This window comes from Solanum stenotomum, chromosome 12, assembly GCF_019186545.1.
Source record: "Solanum stenotomum isolate F172 chromosome 12, ASM1918654v1, whole genome shotgun sequence".
Taxonomy (NCBI): domain Eukaryota; kingdom Viridiplantae; phylum Streptophyta; class Magnoliopsida; order Solanales; family Solanaceae; genus Solanum; species Solanum stenotomum.
Genome location: NC_064293.1, coordinates 75,194 through 81,193, shown reverse-complemented (window position 1 = coordinate 81,193; position 6,000 = coordinate 75,194).

The window sequence follows — 6,000 nt, the reverse complement described above, 5'->3', positions numbered from 1 at the left end:
CCTACCTCATATTTGTCATACCAAACCCTTACCTGGTTAGGGCATTGCTGGAATTTTGGGACCTTGTGAGGATGGTCTTCAAGTTTGTGGATTTTGACTTGGCACCAACGATTGAAGAGATAAGTGGTTTCATTGACCTGCCATACCACGAGTGTGAAATGATGGTACCATATAATCCATCATCGAGGGAGTTTCTAAAAAGTCTAGGAATGAAGTCAAATCCAACCTTGCCTTCTTTAGACCTTAGGTGGATTCATTTCAACTTTCTATATTCACGATTTGGCCGAGAGGATATTTATTACTCTTTCATCGATGAGTTTGAGTGCTCTGTCGAGGAATGGGCAAATTATTGTCTAAATGCCTTTGTCATTGCCCTATTAGGATCCCCCGTTTTTCCTAAGATGAGGGGAAGGATTGACACAAGTTTGGGTTATGTGGTCCAAGATTTAGCTCAAAGAGAGGACGAACCTAGGAAAACCCTAGTACCCATGATCTTGGCGGAAATAATGAGGAGTCTGTCAGCATGCGTCGATGGTCGAATGTTCTTCAAGGGATGCAACATTTTGCTGCAGTTATGGGCTATTGAACACTTCTATATACGCTCTGACGCAGTAGACATCTTTATTGGTTATGGCAACAAGATTGATAATCATCCAAGAAGAATGATAACTTTCACCGCCCCTGTAGGATTCGTGAACTGGCAGATATTTTTGATAGAGCTCGAGAGTCGCCGCATCCAATGGAAGCTCCATTGGTTGTCCACCCCTCATGCAATAGTAAGAGGCGATGAGCNACGATTTGGCCGAGAGGATATTTATTACTCTTTCATCGATGAGTTTGAGTGCTCCGTCGAGGAATGGGCAAATTATCATCTAAATGCCTTTGTCATTGCCCTATTAGGATCCCCCGTTTTTCCTAAGATGAGGGGAAGGATTGACACAAGTTTGGGTTATGTGGTCTAAGATTTAGCTCAAAGAGAGGACGAACCTAGAAAAACCCTAGTACCCACGATCTTGGCGGAAATAATGAGGAGTCTGTCAGCATGCGTCGATGGTCGAATGTTCTTCAAGGGATGCAACATTTTGCTGCAGTTATGGGCTATTGAACACTTCTATATACGCTCTGACACAGTAGACATCTTTATTGGTTATGACAACAAGATTGATAATCATCCAAGAAGAATGATAGCTTTCACCGCCCCTGTAGGATTCGTGAACTAGCAGATATTTTTGATAGAGCTCGAGAGTCGCCGCATCCAATGGAAACTCCATTGGTTGTCCACCCCTCATGCAATAGTAAGAGGCGATGAACGATACTTCATTGAGCTTATTGTCTTTAAGAGTGTTCAACCATACGCTCCTCTTCAAGTACTCTGCCAATTTGGGCGAACTCAAGTAATACCTCTCCGGTTTGACATGGAGCAGTTTAAGTATGAATTTGAATTAGATAAACCATAAGTCCACATCATACTTCGAAGATGGGAGCGGATGTTGACCATTCCTATAGGTGCACGGCAGGCCTTATGCATACGTGAGTATTACATATGGATCCTAAAAGAGGTCAAAGACAAAGAATTGAGTGGAGAAAGATACTATGGGCTCACTGATGAAAGGGAAAATATATGGGCACGCAACGTGTTGATGATCGGGCATGAACTCATTCCATATACAAGAAGTCAATTGGCGCCAAGCTCTTGGAACCGATACCTTCAAGATTTTCAGAATTTAGGATGATTTTCCCATTGTTACCCCCTTTCCCTTAGTTTATTTCAGTTTTTGTTTTTCAATTATGATGTATTGTTCGAATTTTATAATAAATAAAGATCATTTTTATTTCTCTAACTCTAAACTCCAATTGGCAAATAAGGCTTGAATTAATTATTGTGCATTACTTATATGTCGTCTTAGGCCTACATCTGACTCAACGAGGCTCCTTGCATTTAGGGCGTTTATCTTAAAGCAATGTGTTTGTTATCTCAATTAATGCAACACTCTAACTTGGGTTTTCTTTTATTTTTTACCCTTCCCCAACGGTTGATCTGTATACCATGGTTTACCACACGCGATCAAAGGACGCTATCTTCCAAATGAGAACCACAAAGAGAAGAGGAAAGCAGTTAATGAGAAGGTTATGAGTAAGACTATTGAAAAGAAGCATCATTTAGACGAATTGATCTCACGTTTGGAAAAAAAGATAAGGGAATTAGAAGAAGAAGTGTCTGATATGCGCGGGTGGGCCAAGTTGTTACTCTCTGTCGATCCCACTCTGGAGACAAACATAGATAAGCCGCATATCACAAGTCAAGCCACTCTCCAAGATAATCCTCTACCAACTCACCCTACTTCTCATCCTCCACCAACTTACCCTACTTCTTAAAATCAGCCAAGCTCCGCTCAAATGCCTCCGAAGAACACCCACTTTCCAAATTACCCATATCCTCCTCAACATCATGCTTATGCTTCCAGACCTACATATCTTACTCCGCGTCTGCTGAGTCCTATCTTACAAGCTTCTCAATATCAAACACCTCTACACCAAGTCCCTTGGTATTATGCGCCGCTCATACCATTTCAAATTCCTCCATATCAAATGCCTTCATCCCAAAAGCCTCATCTACCATATCAAAAGGCTATTTATCCCGTTCACAATGTCAAAACCCTCACTCAAAAAACATATTCGCAAAAACCTATTCAATGTTGAGAAGAGGCCCATCAAAATTTACACTCCTTTGACTGAGCCTATAGACCAATTCTATAAAGAGTTGAGGATTGCTGGTCACATCGCTCTTATCAGTGAAATAAGGATGAATACATGTGCAAGATGGTTTGAACCCTCTAAGGTTTGCGCTTATCACTCGGGAATGAAAGGACATACCATAGAAGAATGTCGTGATCTAAAAGACAAGATTCAGCAATTGATTGATACCAAGATCATATGCTTGGAGGGATTCGCGCCAACAATGAACGTGCCGAAGTTTACTTGAACCAGTTTCCAAATAAGGCTTGCGTCATTTAAGTTCAAGTTTTCTACATTCAGACAAAGAAAGTACCCATGTTAGCATATGGGCATTAAAGTTGGTCAAAATCTATCATTTCAATATTGCTTAAGAATGCTCTGTTTAATGTCTTATGCTCTTGTATTTGGAACTACGTCAAACCTGATTCCCGTTTAAGAGGGGATACATAGGCGCTCCTATGGAGTTTGGTTTTATCATAATAAAAATTTCATTTCCCCTTTTGACTGTATAACCGGGGCAGAATTTTTGAGAAGGTCTCAAAAATTCCACCAAAGAGCATTCTTCTTGCAAAATCTCGATACTGGGGCAGAATTTTCAAAAGCATTTCTTCTCGTAAATCAGTAACTAGGGCATGATTTTTGAGGGGGTCTCAAAAATTCTTTCAAACGAGCATTTTTTTTCTTGCAAATCAAGACTGGGCAGAATTTTTGAGAGGATCTCAAAAATTCACAGCAATCAAGCTACAATCTTCAACAAAGATTAGATAACAGATTTGATACTTAAGTCAGATGTTGTAAAGTCTCAAACTGTGCCATGGTCAAAGATTCAACACTACTTTTTACAAACTAATATTTTCAAAAACTCTCTCTCCTTCTATTTTACATTTTTCTTCAAAGCAAATGCCCGGAAAGATCGAGATGGCAAGCCAAAGGGAGCACACCGGTCAGAGCAGATCAACCACCCCCATTTTTAAACTCACAAATTTTCTTTGAATACAGGAAAAATAGGTACAGATACAAAAGACAGCTTCAACATCGTCTGACCACTATTAAGCTCGACGAATCGCCTATAAACGGAGCCCTATCCTTCTGACAAGAAAAAAGGACCAAGCTATTTTGAACCCGACAATCGCCGATCAATGGTACCCAACCCTTCCAATAAGACAACAGGATCAAACTACTCCATATCAAGCCCGACAAATCAACTTTTCAACTGCACATACTCCTCACAATGGAATGAAGGGTCAAAACTACAATATTCTGAATTCGTCAACAAATGACACTCAATCCTTCTAAAAGGCGAAGGTTTATGCTCTCAAACAATTATCGCATGAGCCTGAAAACTATATTATGCCTGGAGATTACATTGTGCTCGAGATTACATTTGCGCTCGATATTGCATTGTGCCCGAGATAGCATTTGAGCCCGAGATTGCATTTGTGCCCGAGGATTACATTATTGCACGTGCCCTAGATTACATTATGCCTGAAGATTGCATATGCCCGAGACTGCATTGTGCTCAAGAATTGCATGTGCACGATATTGCATGAGCCCGAAGATTGCATTGTGCCCGTTATTGCATGTGCCCGAAGATTGCATTGTGCCCGATATTGCATGTGCCCGAGATTGCATTATGCCTGAGATTTGCATTGAGCCCGAGATTGCATTTGCCCAAGAATTACATCATTGCATGTGCCCAAGATTGCATTGTGCCCAAGATTGCATTGAGCCCGAGATTGCATTGTGCCCAATATTGCATGTGCTTGAGATTTCATTATGTTCGAGATTGCATTGAGCCTGAGATTGCATTGTGCCCATTTTGCATATGCCCGAGAATTACATCATCGTATATGCCCGATATTGCATTGTGATCGATATTGCATTGAGCCCGAGAATGTATTATGGCCGATATTGCATGTGCTCGAGAATTACATCATTGCATGTGCCCGAGATCGCTTTGTGCCCGAAGACTGCATGCGCCCGATTTGCATTGTGCCCGAAGATTGCATTGTGCCCGAATTGCATATGCCCGAGATTATATTATGCTCGAGAATTGCATGTGCCCGAATAAGTTCAAATCAAGTCACAAGTATCAACAGATGCCCGAATTATAGATATGCTCTCTTTACTCATTATTTATGTTCCGAAGGCATCATGGTCTAAAGGCATCTTTCATGGCCTGCGGACATCATATCATGGCCTAAGGATTTACTTTCTGCTTATCATGATCCAAATGTGTCATAATCTAAATGCATCATTTTTTATGGCCCGCAGACAACATTTGCATGACCTGAGGATATAATTTCTTGCGTATCATGGCCCTAGACATCATAGCCTAAGACATCATTTTCATAGTCTTAAAGGCAAACATCATGGTCGTTATGGGAAATTGCATCATGTTTATTTTATCGTTTGTTTGAAATATTTGCTCTAATCATATTACAAGCTATAGATTTGCAGAGACTGGCATTTTGCAAGCGAGATCATTTTCATCTCTCTGCTACAATTATCATGCTTATATCTATCGCAACGAATGCCCTATCAATTTCTTTGCTACTCGTATTACCGTTTTCATTTAACCCTTGGCTATTCATATTACTCCTTCTTATCAGATTTTTTGCCCTTAAATCGGAAATCTCTTTGTCATGCCTTTCTCGCTACTCTAATCTTATCCATTCAAGCCGATATGGTTCTCATTCAAATATTATACCGCTCTCTCAATCTTTAGGAGTTTTGTTTGCTCCTGAACCTAGAACTACACACGACCTGATTCTCGTATAACCAGAGATATGTAGGCGGCTTAATACCAAAGTCTCGATCGTACCCTTTTCAACTTTTTATTATTTCAATTGATCCCACTGACATCTCTCGTCGGTCGGACAAAATCGGCTACTAAGTCAACGTTCATTGCCTGACAATTCATCCTTCATTCCTAAGCAACCAAGGGGCAGCTGTTGACACCCAATTTTGACTGACCTTTAACCATTTTGGAAATGCTATTCAATTAAATACATATTTTAAAATATATCTAAAGTTTAAGATTTAGTCGATTTTGTCTAAAAAAAAATTATAATTTTAGTATGCATGCTTTACAAAAATTATTGTAAATATGTTGAATTATTCTCTTAAGCTATTTTTTTATCGATATTTAAACTCGAAATAATTATTTTACTCAAATGTTTTAAAATATTGTATAAAAAATATTTTAATATATGTGATATTTTAATTGGATAGCATTTCCTTAAATTTCCTCTTAATTATTTA